The 24,064-nt window shown below is 43.4% G+C and overlaps 1 long non-coding RNA gene across 1 annotated transcript in view; it reads left to right on the forward strand.

Annotated features, from left to right (window-relative positions):
• The first annotated feature begins 209 nt into the window (after positions 1 to 209).
• Positions 210 to 24,064, forward strand: part of LOC120323034 — a 32,733-nt gene continuing 8,878 nt past the window's right edge. Inside the window, exons 1-3 of the long non-coding RNA XR_005563092.1 lie at positions 210 to 404; positions 11,948 to 12,082; positions 16,711 to 16,816. This is a non-coding gene — a long non-coding RNA (uncharacterized LOC120323034). The remainder of the gene's footprint in view (positions 405 to 11,947; positions 12,083 to 16,710; positions 16,817 to 24,064) is intronic.

Consider the following 24,064-nt stretch of genomic DNA (forward strand, 5'->3'; position numbering starts at 1 on the left):
GAACTGTCCTCACATGCAGCCGTGATAAATAATCTGTGTTTTGGGATGTGTGTGTTTGTTTGTTTTAGTTTTGCATTGTTAAAGACACAAATTTACTAACTGCATCATTTTTGATGAATCATATGGAGTAGAGTAGTATCTAAGTCATACCTTAATTTGGTCTGTGTGGCCAAAGCCATATGTAATTTGTGTTCTTTCCCTTTAGGGCTGGGACACAAAGTGCCATCTGTAAATCTGCAGCTCCTAAAACAACCAGTTGCTAGAGGCAACCCCGGAGCATATAATTTTTAAACTCCAATGAACTGTCTGGACACATTTTTCTCCAAACTCACCAACCCCTGCAACCCTGGGATTTGTTTCTAATGTTAGGAGAGTGCTTATCTGGTACCTCCTGACCCCTAAAAGTGAGTATACTGCACTAATCTTAAATTACACCAAACAGTTCTTCCTTGTTCCTGGCTACTAACAGGAGGTGGGGGTGGTAATTCCTGGTGCCAGGCCAGGCAAGGAGCTGTGTTTGTCAGGTGGAAGCCAGCACCTGTCCTGAGAAGGAGCAGTCACAAAGCTGAGAAATGCTCTGTGGCAAATTCTGAATAGTCATAGCGACCAAACAAAATGTTTCAGGAAGGTGTGTAAGCAAAGGTACAGTACAGGGCTGTTTGTTATCTCTGCCTGTGTTGACTGTGTTCTAAAGAGAGATTTGTTTATAAGAAAACAATAACACAAGCCAGAAGATGGGAATCCTCCTGCCAGCCCGTGACTCATCATTGCAGGGCAGGACGGAAACAGGCAATGTGTGATGTAGGATACCTGCTCAAGATGTTCTGTGTGGCCTAGGGAGTCACTCCTACCTCCTGCTCTGGGGGTTTTAGGCTGGGTGTTTGTCAGACCTGTGGCTCTGTACAGTGTCTTACCTTGGCCAGAGTCTCTGGGTGCTTCCACAGCATAAGTGATACAATAGTGCAATACAACGTGCACAGCAGAGCAATTGTGCTGTGCCAATTATCAACATAAGTTGGCAAAATGTCTTGAGTACTGGTTAAAATTGTTACTCTGAGTGCAAGATGAAAGTTATGACAAGGTTAATCATCTCTTTAAACACTAAGTTTCTGCTTTGCCTTAGCAGGATGCCACTAACGCACTCTCTCAGGCTACCACTTAATTACAATTACTGTGGTTACAGGGTTAAGCAATAAACTCTCTTGGCTTTCAGCAGGTCAAATTATTCACTAACAACCTCTGGGCAAAGCCTAGCCAGCTCATGTGCTTAAAAACCAATTAGACTTATCCCTGGTTTTACTAAGTCTCTCTTTGGTCTTAAACGTTCATCAGCAAAGTTGGAGGGAACTGGATCTGCAGTCAGTCCTTTGGGGCTGCACATTTCCTTTCTTCCTTCTTCAGGCTTAATGCAGGATTCCTTCTAATACAGATTCAACCTGTTAGATTATTTGGTGTGGTTGTCTATGTGTAATTGAGCATCCACTGACAAAACTGGCTGTTAATAACTTTTTAACAGTGCCTCTTCTTCTGGTGTCTGTCCTATGAAAATGGAGGTTTTTAGGTTTTTCACTGAAAATCTAAACTGTGAAACTGGAGTTCTCCTTTCTGTCCCTTTCTACCTACTTCTTGATAGCAAAAATGGCAAAAGGTTATGCATTTATGAGCACTATTCTACTAAGCCAACTTTTCACCAAAAGTTTTGATTTAAAAAAAAACTCCAAACAAATCAGAAAACCAAACCAACTTCTCATCCAAGTCCTAGAATTCCCCTTTCTTTGGCACAAGCAAAATATTGGGGGACAGTAACTGAACCCAAATTCTTTTTCAGAGTCTCATTGACAAAGAATTGAGGGGGGTTTTTTTTGCATCTGGCTTTGGCAGATGTGAAAGCATTGCTAGCACAACTGCTGGAGTTCAGTGTTGTGATGGGTACGTCCCAGGGCTTCCAGGTTACTAACCATGAGCCCAGCCTTCTCCCTTCTGCTAAAGAGCTCTTTACTACGTAATTGCTGATAATGTAGGTTTCTGCTTAAACAGATTTTCTTTTTATGAATTTTGCCACCCGAATAGAATTTATAAAAATACACAAAGCCATCCAATGCTGAAACAAAACCACTGCAGTGCTACCAAGTGGAAGCAGCCTTGAGCTTGTCAGGATGGTTTCGTGAAGAGCCTGCAGGTAGCAGTGGCTGGGACACATCCATGACTGGGAATCAAATAATTTTTCAAAGGAACCAAAAGTAAAAATCACATTTTGTGATTTTTATGAGCAAACTGACATTTCACAGTAATTTTAACATAATAATGTAAAGCCAAACAGCAGGTAATTCCCTAAAGCAATGTAGCAACTTGAGACTGTGAAGGCTGCTCAGCTTCAGTGTGACAAACAATGCTGCTGTAACAAGGTAGATGGTGAGATATTGGATGCACTCCCTGTGAGCCGAGAGTGCACATCCTTCCTAAAGGAGCCAGGAACACCAGAAAATTGGCACTGCCCTCCCTTGCCTTATGTCGCAAGTAGGGAGGGGAGGGAGACGTTTGTCCAGAGGGTGGTAAGTTGCTGGCAGCTACCAAAACAAAGGCTTTGAGGGAAGCACCATGATATTCAACTTTGGTGCAGTTGCAACTCGTTAAATAGTTCTTTTAGTAAAGGCAGATATAAAAATACCTGACAATATTATGAAAATGAAATAATGATTGTAGGTAGTAGACAGGAAAGTATTTAGGTCTCTGTTATCAGCTGCCTGATTTAAGAGGAACCCAAGGAGTTTTCTTGGTCATTTCTTGCAGTCAGCATGTGGGAGGAATTCAGAGTTCTCAGAATTGCTGCTGCTGGAAGACCCTAGGAGAGTTTATTGATTAACCTTCTAACCACAGTAATTGCAGTTAAGTGGTGACCTGGGAAAGAGTCCATTAGCAGTGTCCTGCTAACACAAAGCAGAATAGAAAACTTCTGTAATGCAAAAATTCTGCCAAAATTCCGTTCACAAGCGTAGAAAGACTTCATTTGATTTGTATAAACAAAATGATTCTGTGTTCCTAAAGCAGTAAGAGACAGTCAAGCTACACATTGACAATTGCCTGGTGAAAACATGACCAGCACCGCTGTATTCCTGCAAAACAATATGTTTCTATCTAAACTATATTTTATGAGGGTGAAATTTTCCCCTTTGATATGTTCCAGCCAGTTCTAACCATACATCCTGACATGGTCTGCCTGAGCTGTCACACTGGTCATGGTACAGAAGCTCAAGGGAGATTGAGCAACCCTGTTATCCCTGCGAGGACAACACTTGCAGCTGAATGTAGCTGGACCTTTTGCTTTGTCCACGATACCAGTGCTAAATGAGATCACTTACTGATTTTTACAGTGTAGGTTGCCTTTTCTTCTGCGGGAAAATTCTTTTTGCAAAAACAGCTTTATGGATGGAACTTCATAGAATTGTAAAATGGTGGGGGTGGGAAGGGACCTTAATGATCATTTTGTTCCAACACATTCCACAGGACCAGGTTTCTCCAAGCCTCGTCCAACTTAGCCTTGAACATTTCCAGGGATGGGGCAACCTGTGCCAGGGCCTCACCACCCTCACAGGGAACAATTTCATCCTATTATCTAATCTAAACCTGCCCTCTGTCAATTTAAAGCCATTTTCCCTTGTCCTATTACTCCACACCCCTGTAAAAAGTCTCTCCCCAGCTCTCTTGCAGTCCCTTTAGGTACCGGAAGGTGTTCCAAGGTCTCCTCAAAACCTTCTCTTCTCCAGGCTGAACACCCTCAACTCTCAGCCTGTCTCCATAGCAGAGGTGCTCCAGCTGCTCTGGTCAACTTTGTGTCCTCCTCTGGACTCACTCCAACAAATCCACATTTTTCTTATGCTGGGTAGTCCCAGAGCTGGATGCAGGTGGGGAGAACAGAGCAGAAGCTTGGAATCCCCTCCCTTGACCTGCTGGTGACACTGCTTTGGGTGCAGCCCAGGACATGGTTGGCTTTCTGGGCTGTAAGCACACATTGCCAGGTCATGTTGAGCTGCTCATCAACCAACATGCTCAAGTCCTTCTGCTCAGGATCCATTCTCTGCCCAGCCTGTACTTGTTAAAGCATTCTTTAAAGCATTTAGATTTAGGCTGTTAAACTTTTGTGCTGAGTGGAGGGCAAACTGTGATGGAGGAAGACCTTCATTGCAGGTATCTTCCTCAAGGAAAGTCTTCTCACAGCTTTGATCCCTGGCTCTCCTATAGGCCTAAACTTCATCACCTCTCATGACAAATGAGCCTGAAGGATGCAGTGCTTTTACTTCCTTTTCTGTTCTTACTGGCTGCCTTCCTAGAACTTGGTGTTGCTCTGACTTTAATTTGCCTCTTACTGTATTCAACAGCACGTTTGTGCTTTTAATATTCTGGATTTACACCATTTGCTGGTGTGAGTTAAAAGCCCAGTTGCAAGTGCAGTTGTATTAAGTGGGCTTAGAGCTGTGTGTGAGTCGCCTTGCTGCAAACCAGACGTCTGTTGTACAGCACAACACACAGGAGGCTGTAATTACCCCGTAGTTTGTACACTCAGCCATAGGGCAGGTGAAGGCTTGAGGTCAGAAGGCCCAGTTCTGTCAGGTCCACAGCACAAAGAAATGATGGCTTTAATAAGGCTGGCAAGACAGAGGGGAAAATGCTGCTGCAGGACAGTCAGCTGTCCAGGAGCTGAGGAGGTGACAGTCCCTACTAGTGACAGCAGGAAAGGGCTGCTGTGTCCGGGGCTCCCGTTGCTGTTGGGACTGACGTGTTTTGACTGTGCAGAGAGGATCCCTGCACAGCCAGAAGTGAACAGCTCACAGGAAAGGGGCCGGTGACTGCGCTGTGCTGCAGGCATTGCCTGCTTCGACACCTCTGCTAGCACTGCTCAGTGTCCTTTGCTGGTTTGACTTGAGCACCACGGTGCTCAGGTCTGGTGCTTTACAGGAACAGCCTGAGACTTGAGGGATTTGAAACCACCAGCAATTTAGAAATTACTCTCTTTGTCGTTGTGTTATCGGTTAACATTTACTGAGTGTAATTCAGCAGTTAATTCAGGTAAGGAAGTGCGCTCAGGAATGGAGAGCAGGGAAGGTCCAGGTAGATGCTTTGCTGCAGAGAGGAAGAAAAAAGAGAATACACTGAAATGTATAGTAGCAACTTAGGTGGTGTGGATTTATTGTATTTTATCTCACATCAATGCTTACCAAAAGGAGAGCCCAAAAAAAGTATAGAAGCACTGTTAAAGGCACATTAGTGTAAGGGAGCAAGGCTGAAGTACAGAAAAGGGAAACTCTTAATGCCCAGACAAGTGGGAGAAGCTTCTGTTGTACTGTGGGGTGAGTCTGGGAGGTGAGGGAACCTCTTCTGCAGAGGTCGGCAGCAGGTATGTGCCGACTGCTTGTTTCTTAGGAGCACAATTAGGCAATTGAGTGAAGTGCTGCTGCTGCTACCTTTTAGAGGGAGCAGGCAAGGAGTAGAAGCTGAAGTCATATAGTGCAGTAACCGCTGAAAACTAAAGCAAAAAAAAAATCAGGACGACTCTTCCCAGCTGGACTTTCCCACTGGTTTGAGCCCAGTAGTATTTCAAAAATACCTGAAAGACACAACTACGACTTTTTCCACTCTTAGTTGAAAGAAAATTTAGAAATTAAGTGTTGCTTGTAATGCTTATGATTTTGATGTGTTGGTTTACAGAAGGGAGGCATATATTAAAAATAATGAAGTAGCACTGGCATTTCAATGCTGCTCAATTACAGCACGAGTCTCTTGAGGATGGCAGTTATTAGACTGCAGGTGTGACTATAACCCGCCTGTCTCTGCAGATGACATTTTTGTTTGTGTTTGAAAAAATGTCATAAACCTTGCTGCCTTTGTCCTCCGTTTTTTAGCGCTTTGTTTTATGGGAGGGAGGAGGAGGACGACAAAGGGAAGAAAATAAATGAGAAGAGTGATGTTTGCTATTCCGGGAAGGTAAAGAAGAAAGAAGGCCATTCCTGGCAGTGTCTCAAGAAAATGCCACTCAGCCCTGAGTGATTCTCCTGGGGAGAGTTGCTTCCCTTCTAGAGTAGTCCCAGAAGACTGCTTTGAGAACCTGCATTCACAAGTGATTTCAAGGATGTTCCTTATCGGGGCTGCACATCAGAAACTATTTAAATTAACACTCTCATTAGAGCCCATGAGTAGCTACAGTTTGTCTCCTAAGAATCACCTGAGAACATCCTTATTTAAATGTAAATGCAACCATCCCACCGGCTTACAGGGATTTCTCCCACAGAAAGCACAAAAAAGAAGGGGGCAAGTGAAAGGGAACCTTCTTGCACACCGGATCGGAAGGACGGGATTTCTTTCTCTCGGGGTAAAATTTGTTATTTGTGTATTTTTAATGCCCTGTAAATCAGTAAAACCAAACGCCTGAGCGTTGGGTTTTAACATACTAATCAAGTAAAACTATTTTACCAGTTCCAGAAAAATCCTTTTTTAGCGGTTATCACAGTGCCTGCTTTGATACTGAATTGCCTCTAAAAGGAAAAACAGTCCTTCAGGAACAAAGGACCTATATCAAGAAGAGGCAAAGTTCTGGTGTCAGCTGTCCATGAAATATAACCCTCAGAAGGTCATCACAGTCATATTTTGGATTTGTGTTCCTTTCTTGTGGCCCACTCCTGTTCCTGTGCTGCTGTGCTTCCACGCTTAACAGCAGGGAAAGCCTGAACTGCTGCAAGGCTCCTGTAAAGAACCTGTTTCCTTTGTGTGTGTTTGCCTGGAAACCTCAAAAAATAGGGAGTTTTTATTTGGATGTAGCAGAAGTCATGCCAAAACCAGGGCTGGGCAGGGCAGGACTGTAGAGCAAGGAGGAAGGAACCTAGGAAGTCCTGTGGGAAAGCTTGCAGGAGGCTGAGTGGTAAACCTGCTTCCACGGCTGGGGAGTGCACCAGGAAAAGAGCCCACGTGCAAGAACACTGTGTGTGAGCACTGTGCTGTGCACAATTTAAACACACCTATTTTCTAATTAGTCTTTGAGCAATTGGTGTCACAGTCTTTCAAAAGCAAGTGCAGAGCCCCCTTTGAATAAACTAAATTCCCTGGGTCAGGGGCCTGAAGGCACAGCTTGAGCTAAGGTGAAAGTTGCACCAAAATTAGCTGTGCTGGTTAGAAGTGACTAGGCCAGGTAAATAAAGCATAAATGCTTTCACATGGTTTTGCTAGAGACAATTTTTTCTCAGCCTGAGAAACAGATAAAAATTTGGAAACCAGTTCTGGTATCAGATACTTGGCAGGTTTTGTTTTCCAGAACTTCAGGGTTGTGTTTAGCAGGCTGCCTCTGGGAGTCAGGTCTCTTCTTCACTGTCCTCCCCCTTCTTTATGACACTGAGCAACTTTGACACTGAACAACATTTATTGCAAAGGCTTGATCCAAAGCCTGTTAGCCTCTCTGCTTTCTTCAGTGGATTTCGGTTTCTACACTTCAGTTCATGCTGGAGGATTACCTTATTCTGTTAGAACTTCTGAAAATTATTCTAAGCCCACTGACAATTGGCACAGCTGTTCTGTGAGCCCTTTCGAAACAGCTCCCCCTGGATCTGAAAACTGCAGATTAGGAACCACTGAACTAAAAACAATTCACTTAATTTCTCAAACTGTAATAGATACTTTTACTCGCTTCTCCCTCTCCCAAGTTTGATGAAATCCAGCCTTTTCTGTTTTACCTTAATGGGTAGAAGGCAGCTCAAGCAGTGCACTGACAAACGGATGACTACTGGAAAGCACAATTGCTTCGAGGAAGTTACCCTTCACATGAGCCATTTAAGGGGGAAAAAATAAAATTGCTCCACATAAAATTGTATAAACTCCATGGTTTATTGCCTAATCTAGGAAAGCGTCGTAAAATAGAACTGAGTTGGAAATTTTTTAATTAAATTCACGCTTGTTGACTTAAAGTTTGTTTATGAATTCTAGCAAAGATTAATGTACAATAGCAAGCCAAACAATTTATTATTGCAGAGCTTCTTGTCATGTAATTTGTAGAACTGAGTGAAAAAGAGATTATTACATTCAAACAAATTTATTGTTCTGTAGCTTGGGGTTTTTCTTTTGGTTCTTTTTGTTGTGTTTTGGCTTTTGTCTCATAAAGTAAAATAAATAAATTAAATAAAGTACTGAAGCAACTCTTGGAATTTCCCCAGGGGAGTGGGATGCTCACACAGGCTTCAGACCGAAAGCTCTGAGCTCTATTGATCAAGGCAGAAGGCTTGGATTTGCTCAAAGCCATAATCGTGTATTATTATAGATGTAAAATAGAAGTGGATAAATCACTGGCCTAATCTTTAAAACAGCCTGTTTATTAAGGAAGAGATGTATGAGAACATGTAGCTTTAGGTTGGCCTTGGGTTTTCAAAACCTTGTGGAAGAGGGTCAGCTGCAGAATTGCTCACAGGAAACAGGAAAGTGCAGAATCCTTACTGCCAACTTCATTTTCTCTAATGAATTAGCTACAACCACCTCATTAGGGAGACTGTTCTTGATCAAACTTTTCTGTCAGTTTTCTTAATCACCAAATTGAATTTCACCTCTCTCAACTTGAGAACTATTATTCTTCGCTTTAATGACAGGACTTGATTTAAACTATTCCTTTTCATTCACTATGTTATTACAGTAAGTATTTAATGTTAAAAAGAAGCCATCCCAACGCCTCACTGTGCTAAAATGGAAATCTTAACTTCACTAACGTTAAATGACTCAAATTCTCAGGGTATGGCTGGATGAAGAACCTCTCACCTCGTCTCAAAGCTGTTTATTCTTCATTCCTGACCCCTTATGCCATTAGTGCAGGAGCCCCTCAGTTGTGGAGGGGGTGTGGGGACTGGGATTTCGTTCTAAGCCCCAAAATAGTTGCTCAGGGTCAACAGAAGGGGCAGTTAAGAGCAGGAGGGTAGAGGTGGGGAGGAGTGGGAGCAGGATGAAGAACATCTCACCCAAGCGTTTGCACAGCTATACATTGCTGTGGTGCTGCACGCAATGAATGCTCTTATACTGTGGTGGATGTTTTCCATAGCCTCCTGTGGCCTTGTTGCAGGAAGTGCTGGACACAATGTCCTGAGAGCCGTAAAGGGATCAGACCTGGGTTTAGGCTGCCAGCAGGGTTTTATCCTTAATGCTTCTACATCATAATTTGGTGATAGGAAATGATGACTAACTGGATATTGTGAACGAGACATTTGGGGAATGATTTTTACCCTCCTCGTGAAATGCTGGACAAGGCTGTCTGATTTTGGATACCCCTATGGAGAAGTTAGGTTGACACTGGGGTCTTTTACAGTCGTGGCACATTTATTTCACTCAACTGAAAATTTTTCAGGAAAAATCTAAAATTGCCCTGAAAGATTTCCCCTTCAAAAGTAGAGGCCATGGTCAGCAAAGCATCAGTTGTTGGCTTGAGTGCTGCTATTGAAATCTCAAACTTTGGACATTCAGAGCTCTCTTCAAAATATTTATTCTGTAAAACCCTGCCTTGGCTGGGACACGATGCAATATCAGAAAGAGATTTCATGAGGCAATGAATATAATCTTTTGTTTGCATTATGGTTTATTGTTTCTTCTTTGTTGTAAAGCAGGAGTAATGTTCATGGCATTGGAAGACATGCACAATAAACAGCTCAGTGGTTCCCAAATACCTCAACTTTGCTTTGGTACTTAATCACCCAGAGAAAATGTTTATTGCCATGCACACTCCTGTGCTGTGAACATTATCCTTATAATTAAAAACCGTTGTGCTGTATAAGACATACAGCCCAGCATTCAGAATAAAATCTAGTAGCTGCCTCACAGGCAGGAAGAATTCTATGGTGGGATCATTGTCCCTTTGATCTACTTATCTTCACATGACATAATATGACCTAACCTATCTTCTCCGGCTCCATTGAGCCTTGGGCTGGCGTCCTCTTTTAAGTGTGGGGTCCCCCTGTGGGAGCTCAGCTCAGCTTCCCCTTTTGGGGCCAAGCCCCAAAGGAGCAGGTTCCCAAGGGCCAGATTTTGCTGCCTTTAGTCAATGTAGAGAAGAGAATGTTTGCGAAGTAAGTGGCAGTACAAAGTAGAAGTCTGGCAGAATCAGTCTTTGTTGCTATGTCTAGCAATAACCCTTGCTTAAAACCTTCCTTTTCTTGGACTTGCTGAATACCACTGTCACGTTTAACCGTCGCCTTTTATGTTGGAAAAGAGAAAAAAACGCAGAAAGTCAAAGAGCAAGTTTAACTTAAAAGGATGTTGCAGTAAGTATTTTAATAGATTCTCTGTACCACGGGAAAAATCCGACTGTGCCTCCCCCTCACACCGAGGCCCAGCAGAGGCGGGACGGGGGTGCTCGGGAGGGACTGTGCGGGGCCGGAGGGGCAGCCACAGCCCGACTCGCCCATCGCCCTCGGCAGTAGTTGGGCTCCTTTGTCACAGACTAAACATGGAAGAAAACGCCACGTGAAGGCAGCTCGGCACGACCCTCGTGCCTCCCTCCCCTCAGGGCCGTCTGTATGTGCTGGAATAGGCCTTGTGCCGGCCCGGCCCCGCAGACAGCAGGGCAGCACAGCCCCGGCTGTCAGTCGTGCCTGCAGCAGGGATGACATGCTCTGTGCAATTACAGGGATTGACCAAACAAGACATAACTGTAGCCTGGAGAGGCCTTTTCAGCTACTTATATTTTACAGAAAATGTAATGTCATTACAGGAAATGTGCTGTCGTTCTGTCCCTGTGCACGTCCCAGAGCAGTGTTCCAAACCCCCGCATGGAGTGTTCCTACCTGCTGTGGTTTGAGTGCAGACAGGCAGAGTGCCGTGTATTTTATTTAACCTGTTCAGTGCCACCTTGGATTGTGAGACACAGAGTGAGTGCTGGGAGGTTGCCCTTGTTGAGAGGTCCTTTGCTGTTCAGCTCCTTAAGACACAGGCTGAGTGTAAAGCCCCAGCCATGTCCCAGGGCTCCTATGCCAGGTGGTGCTGCTGGGAGCCCTTGGGCTCCTGGAGCAGGGCAGAGCCTGGGGCAGTGGAGTGACAATCCAGGAGATGCTGGAGTGCTGTTGGGGAACAGTTGTTGCCCCAGCCCCCTGTATAAGTGGGAAGAGCTGGCAGTTTTTCAAAGTGCCAGAGCAGCCTTCAGCTGCTGTCTGCCATGGACCGCTTTTGGATTCCCTCTTCTGTCCTCCCCTCCTGCAGAGGATTGTGGTGCAAAAGGGATTTATCCATAGACATGTCTCCTCTGCTTGAAGACTTTCTTCCCATTATCTCTGATGTCCTCATTCTGACCCAGTGCTGTTTCTCCTTGTGCTCATCCTACATCCCCTGGGTTTAGGGCATTCTCCTTGAAATGATTAGCTGTCGCTTCCACTTTGTCTCTCCAGCTCTTTTTCAGAAAGACAGGGGAGTAATAGGACCTCAGTTTTCTTTTGAAGTGGTTTTTCATCTTAGGATTCCAGCAAGCCTGGATTCCTCCCTCCCTCCTTTCAGTAGTTGTACCAGAGGAAAGATTTTTACATAATGCTGTAGGGGCTGGAGCTCAAATAAGAGACATTGGTAAAGAATAAGAAGTGAAGCCACAGGAGGGGAGCAGAACTGCATTGTGCACCCAAAAACACACTAGATGCTGCATAAGAAAATAATAATAATGTTTCAAACTACAATTGTCCTTTAGTGACTAGGAGTCAGAGTTACTGCTGCCATTTCAGGATAGCTCTTTTGGAAGGCTCCCAGCGTGAATTACCCAGCATTGTGACTGTGTCTGATGTGCCTCTGGTTTATGTATTGGAAGTAGAACAGCTACAGACAGCTTTTTATATTTAGTAGCGGGTTTATAAGGATGAAGAAAAATGGCTGCACACCTGTATTGTTCCCAAGGCACTTGAGCACTTAAATGTCTTTTTCTGTTTGACATCCTTTGTATTTTAATAACACACAGGGACACCAACAGAGATGGGAACTCTATTATGTGAGACACTAAATGAACATGGAGAATGGCAGCACCTGCCCCAAGTAGCTGACTGTCTAAAATAGACAAAACAGGCACTGAAAAGCCTATTATCTCCAATTATAGGTAAGACCACAGGATAAATGAAGACTCCTATGGTTATATACAGACTATAATAGTTGCAGTCATTGAATCTCTATCTCTAGAGTCTCAGACTAGTGTTTTTTAAACAGAAAAACTGCCTCTGTTTCGAAAACAATTTATCTCTGTTAATAATCAAGAAATAAAATGAAGTAATGCAGGTATTGAGACAGAAAGGTAATGTGTTCAGATCTTACTTCATGAGGATGTTCTACGGGAACAGACCATTAAGAAGCAAATCAAGACTTTTTCATTTTAAACAGATGAAAAAGTGCAACATAAAATTAAAATAGAAAGATCCTCAAATGTCCTTTCACCACTTTCATGCCTCTGGTGAAACTAGAGCTTTGGTTTTAAACTACACTAAAGAAAAAACCCATATTGCCCCAAGAGTCCATCCCAGAGACTCACTCATTAGGGATGAGACCTCAGTGCAGAGTTCACTGCTAAATTGCCTTGGTCCCAGCAGCAGCTTTCCCAGCTTTGAAAGAAATCCTCCAGTTCTTAAAGGTATTTACATTTAGTTACTGTAGTCAGAAGCCAAGAGGAGAAAATACAGTTAGTCTGTCTCATTCATCTTAAAATGCAAAAGCCACTATTTCTTCAGGAGAGGAAGAGTCTTTTGAGATTATCAGATCCACTGGCCACTATTTTTAAGTCAGATGTGCAGCTCTGACTTTATTTTCTGCAGTGGATGAGTAACTGCATGTGGCAGGTTTATAGAAAACGAATTCCTCACCTTCGGTGATACTTAGGGAGAGCATTGGTACCATCTGCACTGATCCCATTACAGCCAGTTTATGGACAGCTGGGATGTCAAGGCATCCACTCTCCTCATTAATCCCCCATTCCACTACGATAAACTTCTGCAGAGATGGCAACACATTGCAGATGGAATTAATCCACCATGGCAGGAGCTAATTAAGAGAACAAATCTGAAGCAGTGGCTTATGGCTTTAATTCCCTTTTTATACCTGCAGGGCAAGGACTGTTAAAAATGAAAAGAAGTTAAGCATAAGCTGATGCTGGCTTTAACCACATCTGCAATCTCAAATACTATTGCTCCTGCTCATTTCAGCAAAGTCTTGGATCAGACTTAAAAAAAATATATATATATATATACATATATAAATTAATGAACTATGAGGAGAACAAAGGAAAAATTTTTCATTAGGAATGTTTAAAAACCAACCTGACCACTCTTCTAAGAAAGCTGATACAACTAATCTCAGCATCAAAGCATTTTGTGAGGTGGCAGATATTTCTAGGACACAGTATTCAGACAGATAAAACAGATCTCAGGAGAAAGTAGAAGTATAAAGTATTTGAGATTGTATCTTTTATAACAAGAAATAATCATCCATGAGGTGTTGATGTGTCAGGGTAAAAGAAACCATCTGTGCTTGTGTGTTCCGAAGGGGAACTCTCTTCATAGATTTTGGAACTTATAATCTTCAACCGTTAAAAAAAATAATAATCTTGGAGCCTTTCATTATCCACTGGTTCAACTCTCTGATGACACACACACAGAGTGGCTAAAACCAAGAATGGAGGATGATGAAAACAAACACCTCTGCACATGATTTTGTGAGATAGGAGGGCCTGCATATAAATGACCAATAGCAGAGGAAAAAATGAACAAAATGTGCACAGGAGCATATGGGAAATGTTAGAGCTACTGGTGCTCTGTGCAGTATTTATGTGCAAAACCTTGAAGTGTGTTTTCTGGATCAGAGCTTTACAAAATGTGTTATTTCAAACTTAAATAGCTCTATTTGTAGTGCACTGAAGCTTGTACTTGCCTTTAAGCATATGTTTAAGACCCTTCTCTCCTTGTCAAAACACTTTGGGCTAAATATACAGAAGATATAAGCCTGACATTTATTATTACATGATTTGTCTGAAGGACAGATCATCCCAATCACAGAGGGATTCCCAGTCCTGCTTTTAGACTTCAGGCTCTCTAGACAGTGCAGTCACTGGTACCAGAGAAACAAAGGAGGAGTTGATAAAGCCAGCTGTAGAAAACGTTGAGTAATTGCCATTTTTTTTTCCATGAACTGAGTCAGCTCCTTCTGCAGAAAGACAACCCATGTCTTTTCCTGGAATTAATTCCTTATGCCCTTACTTGTCGAACTAGAGTGGTGAAAAAATAGGTCAGAGCTTGCTTTTATTCATGACTAGTGATAGTACTGGGATTCCCACTCCATCCCAGATCAGTGGTCTGAACACACGAGGTGAAATGAAAGCAGGTCTGGGCCTATGGGGCGTTCTGAATTGCCAGAGGTGTGTCTGCACTGTGATCTGTAGGAGGCAGAGATGTTGTTGGCCCAGGTGGCAGCTGCAACTTGGTAGCCTTTTTTGAAGAGTGTGGTTCTGTCTTGAACATTTGCCAGTGTAAGAGATTGGTCACCATCCTTTTGTGGATCTGGGCAGTGGCTCCCACCAGCAAGGACTGTGAGCCTGAACAGGGTCGTGGTGCTAAGAAGCTGCATCAAAACTTCACTGCAGAAATCACACTTGGAAAGGGAATTGTGAGCTCAAAAGAAGATAGCCAGGAGGGAAATTGGGGCATTGCTGTCCTGGGGGAAGAAGGGCCATTGCAGCATCACTGAGCAAAGCACAGCACAAATGGATCCTCACTAGAGGCACCTGAGATAGATTAATGCAGAGCTGTGCTTCCCTCATGAGGCTCTGTGGGCCCTGGGATACTTCTGCATGCTGTGGATTCATATTGCTACAGCTTTCCTGTCTGTTGAAGTCAGTGGGAATTCTGAATTTCCTCCAAGTTCAAGGTTGCTCTTAAGCACAGACATTAATTGGGTTTGGGAGCAAGTCCTTTGCTGAGTTAGGGTCAGACAGACATTCTTATATCCCATGCACAGAGCATCTCATTAAAAGAATGTGTCTGATCCCAGGAAAATAACAGCTTGGGAGCAGACCATCACATGTGCTTTTGGCTGAGGTATTTGTCACTTGCTGTGTGTCTGTTACTTGCAATGAATTACAATGATGTATTCTTAAATCCAGCTGATAGCTGGTTCTGGACAGTTAAGATTGATTTTTATGTATGGACGGATCCTTGTACTCTAATAACTTACATAGGGGCAGATATCTTAAATAGAGGTCTCATTATTTTCCAAACTACGCAAATGTCTTAAATTTTACTGCTAGATTATTAATGTCCAGTTGTTTGCACATGAGGAAAGGGAGTCTGTATAAATTTTTAAAAAAGTGCCTCTGAGCATTGATCCTACAAAAACATCAAAGGTACTACAAATTCTTCAGTCAGACAGGGCTCCTAGAGGTTTGGATTGTCTCAAAGTGAGCAATTAAGGTTGAACTACAAGATTGAATTTTTAGAAGAATTGCTATGGGGAAGAGTTAAAAAAATAAGTAACAGAGATTTTGGCCTGTATTCTTTGGTCGTAGCTCAAGGGAGACTGTGAGTATTATTGATTGGGGTTTTCAGCTCCAAGATGTGAAAAAAAAGATTGAAGACTTAATTTTACTTGTGGCAGGCAAGCGTCAGGCCCTGCTCCTGTACCTGTGTGTGCTCAGACAGGCTGCTGGGCCGGGCACAGCCTCACTCCCCTCTTCACACTCTATGAGGATAAATTGCAGGAGGCTGTCACAAAAGACTGGATTTGAAAGAGTACCAGGCATTTGAATATTTACTGAAGTGTTACTGAGAGGAAAGGACATGTCTGTGTTTCAGAATTCGGTTCTTTTTCTAGACTGACCGAGTTCCTTCTTTCCTTCACACACACGAGTTTTGCTGGGTTTGTATTTTGAAGCCCTGAGCCCCAGCAATGCACAGGTGACATAGAGGAGGTGAAGGGGACTATCCAAGCTCTTTCAAAACCCAGAGGTTTAAGTCAAACTTAGTTTTGCTTTAGGATGAAGTTTTAATCCTTAAATTAGCTGCAGTATGTTCTTACCTTTCTTCTTAATAGGTTTGCTCCACAGCTCTGTACGATCATGGAGAAAGATCTTCTCAATCAATTAGACCTTGGTTAGGAATGATTCAGTCCAACAACTTACCATCACTTGTGTAAAGAGTTGGTCAGTTTATACGAGCGCCTTGGAATGAATAAAGGATTTAAGTCAAGGGACATTTTGTTCAGACCTTTTCAGCATTTCAGAAACAGAGCCCTCAGTCACAGAGAGAGCTACCAACTGCCTTTTGAGCAGCTCTCAGAGAGGTCATTGTGTGCAAATCCAAACCCAACAAACTCCTGCCTAGAGAAGCCACACTAGATCCTCCTGGATCAACTTGTGGTAGACAGCATGTGTACAAGACAAATGTATGTGCAATCAGGAGCATGTCAGTGATTCCTGCCAAGAAGCAGAACCAAGTGGCAAATAATTCCTGCTGCTTTCAGAGAAGTTGTTTGATTCATAGGCAGGAGGAGCTGGACTCGGAATTCTTCTGAGTAGGCAGCTTCTGTGTTGAAGAGATACGAGTCATGAAAGATATCTGTAGGGAGAAGACTTCCATATTTATTTGATCTGTAGGTGAAAAAGAATATTTCTACGACATTTGGAAATTCATGCAAAGGCTTTCAACTTAACTTTTCCTTGTTGATTTTTTTTTCCCCCAACTGTTTCAGATGGCAGGTTACTCTTTCATGTTTCCCAAACCGGTACGTCTTCAGATCAAATACTTACAAAAGACTAGTTCAGTAAAACAACCCCAGCCTTCTGCAAAGACTTGTGGTAAGGGTCAGAATCTTTGTTCTAACCAGTGTTGTTTTTCAGAGTCTGATGTTTATAAACCATTTGATATGTAACTGTGTTATTTCACTTGGTGACCTTAGCAGTTTTGCTTTGGGATTTTTTTGTGTTCTTTAAATGAAAATACTTTGTAACTGAGCAGAGCAAGTGTAGATTATTTGTGGTGTTGTGGATAAATAGCAAACCTGTTTTAAAACAATGTACAGTAGAGTCATGGGGAGGGGAAGAAGGATGGAGAGGAAAATTGGGAAGGGCTGTGTTTGTCTTCCTTTTTGCCCTCATATATTCTGCCTGGTCTGTTCCTCCAGCCCCCTCTCAGAAGTGAACATCCCCTATAAAATGCAAGCAACTCTCTTGGACTGTTTCTGCTCCCATCAGGTGGAGGGGGAGGCAGGAGTGAAGCAGAGGTCCCAGCAGTGGTGGTGGCTGGGTGGGGGGTGTCTGGTCCAGGCTGGTGGCTTCTTGCTGTCTTCCTGGCCTGGAGATGTGGTGTTCTGAGGGTCCTGGGGACAGGCATTCGTGGGGATGCCAGCACATCTGGCTGCAGCTCTGATAATCAAGTAGACTTTAGAACCAGCACAGGCTTTGAACAGACAATTAGGAGTTAAGCTATTAATCAAAGACCTCTGAAAAGCACCCAGGGAGGTTGACACTAGAATTGGGGGGAGGGTTCTAGTTGATTATTTCTTTTGATGTATCAAGAATAAGGTTTAAGAAGAATTTAAACACTTTCTTAAAATAATGCCTTTAGTTGTGTGGGTGGAAGTAACAAATCTTTCAGCTCATAAAGCTGATGCTTCGTATAATTTCCTGATGTTCACTTACCTTGGCTGTTCATGGAAACTTGCATTCCAGCATAAACTCTAATCATCCCCCTGAAAGCATCAAGAAAGATTAGTCCCTCGTGACAGCCACGGGCCATTAGTGCCTTACAGTGGATGTGCTCTCCCTTCTGTTCACGCACTCCATGAGTCCCAAAGCTGCCATGAGCAGGACAGGGCTCACTGTTCTGAGATGTCTGGTGGGCTGGGGCTGTGTGCCCTCACCCATGGAGAGGGGTCAGCCCACCTTCTGCTCAGAACAGGCAAACTGCCGTGGGGGCTGTGCCTGCCCCGGGCCGTTCACTTACATTTATATCCCAAAACATCCTGAAACGTGCTGGTAGAGTTCAGCACAAAGGGCTGGCCACCAGGTAACTCCTCAGCTGCTGAGCTTGACACTTCTGAGGGCTGCCACCCACAGAGATTTTCCAAGACTCCATCTTTCCCTGGAAAGCTGGGGGATGCAGTATGTCTGGGCTGACTCTTCTTGAGCATGTATGAGCTGTACAGACGGTCTGTGCCAGCACCATGGCTGCTTCACTCCAAACCCTGCTGCACTGCCCCGAGCTGATGTTTGGCCAGCGTTTCTGGTATGAAAACCAGTACTCTGATTGTAGAGCTTACTCTATAGAGAACTGTTCACTTGTGGAAGAGTCTTGGAGCACCCAGTGTTAGCCAGGGTGGTGGAGATGGCCTCCCTGTGAAGGGGGGGCACGAGCAGAGGAGACCTGGCTGCGTGCTGAGTGACTGGGCAGCAGAGAACATGGAGAGGTGCATAAAGGATACCATGGGAGGACAGCAGTGTGTGCCAGGAGAAACACTGTCTTACACTGGCTCTTGGGAAATGATAATTAAAGAACCTGTGAAGCCCTGAAGTTTGTCTGTCTGGGTCAGGGTAGGGCCATACCAGTTAACCTCGTACAGAGACCAGGATTTCTATTGCAGCTGTAAAATCAGGTGTGTGTGTGCATGTGTATATACTAATGTGTGTGTGTGAGTATATGTATATTTGATTAAAACCAATGCAGAGTTCGTGTACAACAGGCCAGAATGTAACTTTCTGGCATGGTTGCTAGTTGCACGGTGTTGGCATAAGTCCCCACATTCGTACTCTAAACTGCTGCCAGGAATGAAACATTGTTCTTATTTTCTATTTCCTTTCTTGGAGGCAGTAAATTAAACGGGAGATCACAGGCACTGAAGGCCTAATTTGCAAGAGAGGGCTTAACTGCTTGTTCCTGGGATTTGAAATGCATTTTGCAAACTTTTATCTGTTTGGATTGAATTTAACTATTTGGAAGTGACTTGGGCAGTGTTGCTCCCTACCAAGCAATGCAGTAAAGCAGATGGCTGGCCAAGGCACTGCTCCATTATTAAACAGATCAGCAAGGAGCCTAGAAAGAGGCACACTTACAGCCTTCATGTCTCACAAGGCCATATATTTTCTCCAAGATGAGGGAAAATTAATATGGCCTCTTTATTGGATGAAAAAGGCTTTTCAATTTAACCTTGAGCTATTTCCCTTTACAAAAAATTGCATAAAAGCAACAATGAAAATTTTTAATCTCCCTACGGGATAATAGGAGAGAGATCATCTGGAGTTTATAGAGCATCTTAGTTAATGGATTCATTTTAATAATGACAGGTTTATCCACCCACATTGGCAAATCTTAATTTTTTTTTCTGAGTGCATGCACCCAGATTACACATCTTAAAGCACAGAAAGGAAGTGTCATATTTAGAGTAGTGTAAGCATTCTCCCATTTCTCCTTTGGCAGTTAAGATGGAAAGTCCCTCACCCTTGGGTCCATAATTTGGGCACCTTCAGACAGTGATGCCCTGTTGGTCTGTAAGCACGTGGGACAAGAGGTTGTCTCTGCTCTGTCCGTGCAGCAGAGACAACTGTGCACGGAGACAGCCGTGACTGTGTGCTCCTGGCCTGCCACCACACTCCTGGGCCCTTCAGGAATACAAATAATTAACAGCAGTTCCCGTCATCTGGAAATGCTTGTCAGCTTCGTGGCGTTTTTTGTAAAAGTTTAGCAAGCCTTGTGAAGCAAATCTTGCAACTGGAGAAGAAAGCACCGTTGATTATCAATTCAGGAATAATTCAGCACTGTCCTACACTTGCTGAATACATTAGAATTCTTTAAGTAGGGCCTAACTTTGCCTCAGCAGATACCCTACATGCTGTGAAATTCGTCTGTCTCAGAAGCAGGTGTTTACCAGGGCTGTTGGTGTCTCTGCAGTTCTGCTCCTCACTTTCTCTAATCAACAGGCACCCTAAGGTGCTCGAGAGAGGAACTGAGAAGTTGCCAGCTGTGGAGCAAGTCTGTGCTTCTGACCAACCATTTGGTTGGATCTAATGTAAAAAGGAAGAAATAAAAATCCTGTTTTGGCTTTGCAAAGATTGAAGGCTCAGGATCAGAGAGGCTCCTTTGCTCAGTGGCACCGGGATGGGTATTGGGAGATTTCTGGATGGATCCCCAATGCCTCCTTCAGGACATTAGGAACCCTTAACACTTCTCAACAAGATATGGCCTAAGCAAAAATCTTCAGAAACATAGTGTGTACTGAAAGTGGTCACAGAAGCTTCCCTCCAGTGCAGTTTAATTTTTACCTCTTCTTAGCAGTGCCATTAGTGGTAAAGCCAGAGCATTTCTTGAGGATTCCACCAGTGCACAGAATGCAAGTGGCCCTTGTAGCCTTAACTGTCCCCAGTGGTCTGAGAGGGCAAAGGTGCTGGACAGTGCTCCAGGTCCACCCCATCTGCTCTTCCTAACCCTGCAGGTGTGGAGGATATTGAAAGAGCAGCTGACTTGCTAAATTAAATTTCTGATCACGTTCCCAAAATTCATATAATGCAAATTTCTCAGGAGCAAGCACTCACTTTGAAAAAACTATAACCAGCAATTCCAGTGGTGTCAAATAAGGATTTTGAAGGTGAATCCTGTGCTGGAAATAATGCTGTGAAATAACAAACCCAGGAGCAACGAGTTTAAATTTGCTACTCTTATTTTCACATTTCTTTTGGCTCAGTTTCTCCAGGTCACCTGCATTGTCTGAATCAAAGAATTCTTCTTAATATCCTTGATTTTGTATCTTTCCAAAACTGCTTAGGAAACATAATGTAAGAAAAGCAGAAACATTCTTTGCAATACTAAAGACTTGTTAAACTTATTGGTCTGTTTATTAACATAAATAAACATCATTATCAAGCTGTATCTTCCAAACCTGTGGAGCAGGATGAGGAAATCTTAACCCTATTTTCTTCCTCCTGGGAAGGGAAGTCTAAACCTGATTTTGAGAGAACTCTTCTCTTTTTTTGTGACAAATTAGCAAGATTTTAGAGTTTTCATTTTGGTTCAGCTGACAAGTTTGCTCATTTGTGAGCTTTTTGGAGGGATGTGTGTTTCTGCCACCAAACTGGTAGTTTATCCATGCAATTCTGTTTCTTGTTCTCTGCCAGTTTTAGTTCATGTAGAGAAAGGAGGGAAAAACTGCTTAAGATACGTAAATTAAATAACTTTCATTTTTTCTCAAGTGTATTAATTAGTTGCTGAATAATTTACATGGGTGATTCTTAGTTCCCCAACTGTCTGTGCCCGTGCTCAAGTTGCAGATGGTTTGATTAGGTACATGAAATGCATCACACTTGTGATCTTTTTCGAGGTAGTTTCTCTGATGTCAGCAGAAGCTCTCCCCATCTACCAGCACTAGGCCTGAATTAAGCTCAATATTTCTCTCTCCTGATTACAGAACTTAAGCAAAGCTTCCCAAAATCAACGTGATCTTTGTGTTGAGACTGTCAGCCTTGGGCCAGGAGTGCTTTTCAGGGGGTTTGGAGAAAATAGTGGGGATTCACAAACCCAAAGATGCGAGGATAAGAGAGCAGGTTTGCTTTCCTGCATGACCTTTCAGAGGTTCTTGATCAGTAGCCCCCAGATCCTGAGCTAGCCTTGGTACATCCTGGGCCAAAAATCATGGGATTAAACCTTTAATTAGGTGTCCCTGAGCCAGGCCCTGGATGTGAAATCTCACAGCTCTGCATTGGCTTTGCTCAGGGCTGTCAGTGTCATTATGGATACACTTCTTTTAGAACATGTTTTACAGTTCTTTAGTCTTTCGTCTCTTCAAACAAGCTTTTCTTGCCACCTTTGATTTCCATAACAGTCTCAGATTCATTTTAAAAAGACTGTCTCTGAGGACAGCTTCAGCTGCTGTTCTTAAACCCTCTTGGGAAACAGTTTTAGTTCACCATTGCCATGGACAAACATAGAATTCTTATTGCTTTTATTAAGATGAGAAAAAGGTGAAATCATCATTGTTAGTCTACAAACAAGAGTTAAATACCTATCATCAAATGTAAAGAGGAGTAAATATGGTATAAATTATTCTAATAGGTTTGCACAAAAAAGAGCAATTAAACTAATGCAGTTTGACTTCTTTTCAATTAATAATGTACCCAATCATTTCTACATTGTTTGGAAAGACTATGTGCAGATAACATTGTCTTATGGCCTACTTTTTTTCATGCAATTAGTTGCATACATTTGCTGACAGGCTAATTTATGAGCAATTGCTTTAAAAGCAGAACTATTTTGCATTTAATTACATTGGGTTGTAATCCATCTGTTGACAAATTTGTGTGTTTTGCTATTTATTTGCTAATGTGTTCCACTACTCCAGCATGATCAGTCATACAAGTTGAATATTTTGTTGATTATATAAATACCATAGGGTAATTAAGGGCCAGATGTATGGCTGGTGGGAATGACTACTTGTGGGATGTCTTCCCCCCTCCTCTCAGTTGAACTTTTTAATACTGTTCTGCGGAGAGTGAACAAAACTATGATTAAAACTGGAATTCTGTGGCTGCTGTTCCTCAGCAGCTGGAGCAGGGAAGGTTGATCTCTGGGTGGGGCCCTCTGATGCTTCGTGCCCAGGGCCTGCTTGGCGTTTGCTTGTGCAGAGGTTACCTCTGAAATGTCTTGTGGTGGGAAGCACAGGGCAGCCTGGGAAATCAGGCCGAGGTTTCTGGATTCGCTGTTTTCCTACTGTGATGGGGAGTGTTGCATTGGAGTTTTTTGATTTTTTAATTTTGTAGATTTTAGAAGTATTATATCCCTCACCCTTTAGCACAGTAGTTACACATACTCAACCCTGTTACCCCATTCCATATACATTCCCCCTACATTCCAGCAGCATATTTAGTCTCTTTTTCAAGGTAAGCCTTCATTCTGTTTAAGAATATCTACACCTTGGCCTGGACAACAAGATATATCCCAGGACTTTGGAAAGTCTCCAAGGACTGTATGTGCTCCGAAGAAGATGAAGATGAGGAAGAAGGGGTCCCAAAACTCCCCCAGGCTCAATTCCCGAGGGGCGGGGCGGGGGGTGGAACAGGGCAAAGGCCGGGGGGTGGACAAACAGGGATTGGATGAACATCATTATAAAAATTCTTAGTTCCCCAACTAAGGGAACTAACACCTGGGTCAGGGGGCATGTGTGTGATTTCTATTCTCAGAGCCTGAGAGGCTTCATTAAAACCTTCTCTTATCTTACCTCCTACTTAAGTTGCCCTGGAGTTTTTTTTCTGCCTGAGTCTTTTAGGCAACAGGAGGAAGGGTGAGCTGGGTGGAATGGCCCCTCAGGTGGGGTGCCTTTGGGTGGCAGGTTCTCAGACATGGAGAGCAGGAGCACTGTGCTTCAGTCAGGTGTCCTGCTGAATTGGCTGGCCGTGGATGCCTGAATGGGGGGTGCTACGTGCAGAATGGGAGCTGTTGGGAGAATGTTGTTTCTCTTGGCAGTTTCTGCTCGGACTTACTGAAGAGCAGTGTTTGGGTGTAAGAATTGTGGGGTTTTTTCTAGTACCCTTGAGAGAAAGGAGAGGTGTGGAGCTGAGGGTTTAAAGAAAGGTATGGTAGTTGGCTTTTGGGTCGTCCTTTTTGGTAGAAACAGAAAGGCTCAGAAAAATGTGGACCAGGTAAGGGATAGATGTGTAGTGGCCAGAGGGTGGAGGAGCTTTGGTTTCTTTAATGGGTTCCTCTCAAGATCAAGTTGAGTTTCAGTTCCTCCCACAAAAAGGACAGCAGTGATGAATAAACCTTAAGACAAAGCCTTGGAAAAGTCAGATATATCTGAACACCCCAGCACTGCCAAAGCATGGTGGGACAATGGACAGAGCCTTCTTCCTCCTTGGAGCCATAGCCCCAGGGTGCAGTGTGGGATCCCCTCCGTGGACAAAGCACTGTCATTCTTTCCCACATTGACTAACACACTACCTCCTGAGAAACCCTTTTGTTTGCGTGAGGATTTGAGGTGAGCTGTGCTGTTCAGGGAAGGGAAGGGCAGCAAAATCCAGTTCTTGATACTTTGGACTGTTTAGTTCAACACCCATAATAGCTCC

This window comes from Pipra filicauda, unplaced genomic scaffold (assembly GCF_003945595.2).
Source record: "Pipra filicauda isolate LSUMZ 115617 unplaced genomic scaffold, ASM394559v2 scaffold186_size1760508_pilon, whole genome shotgun sequence".
Classification (NCBI taxonomy): domain Eukaryota; kingdom Metazoa; phylum Chordata; class Aves; order Passeriformes; family Pipridae; genus Pipra; species Pipra filicauda.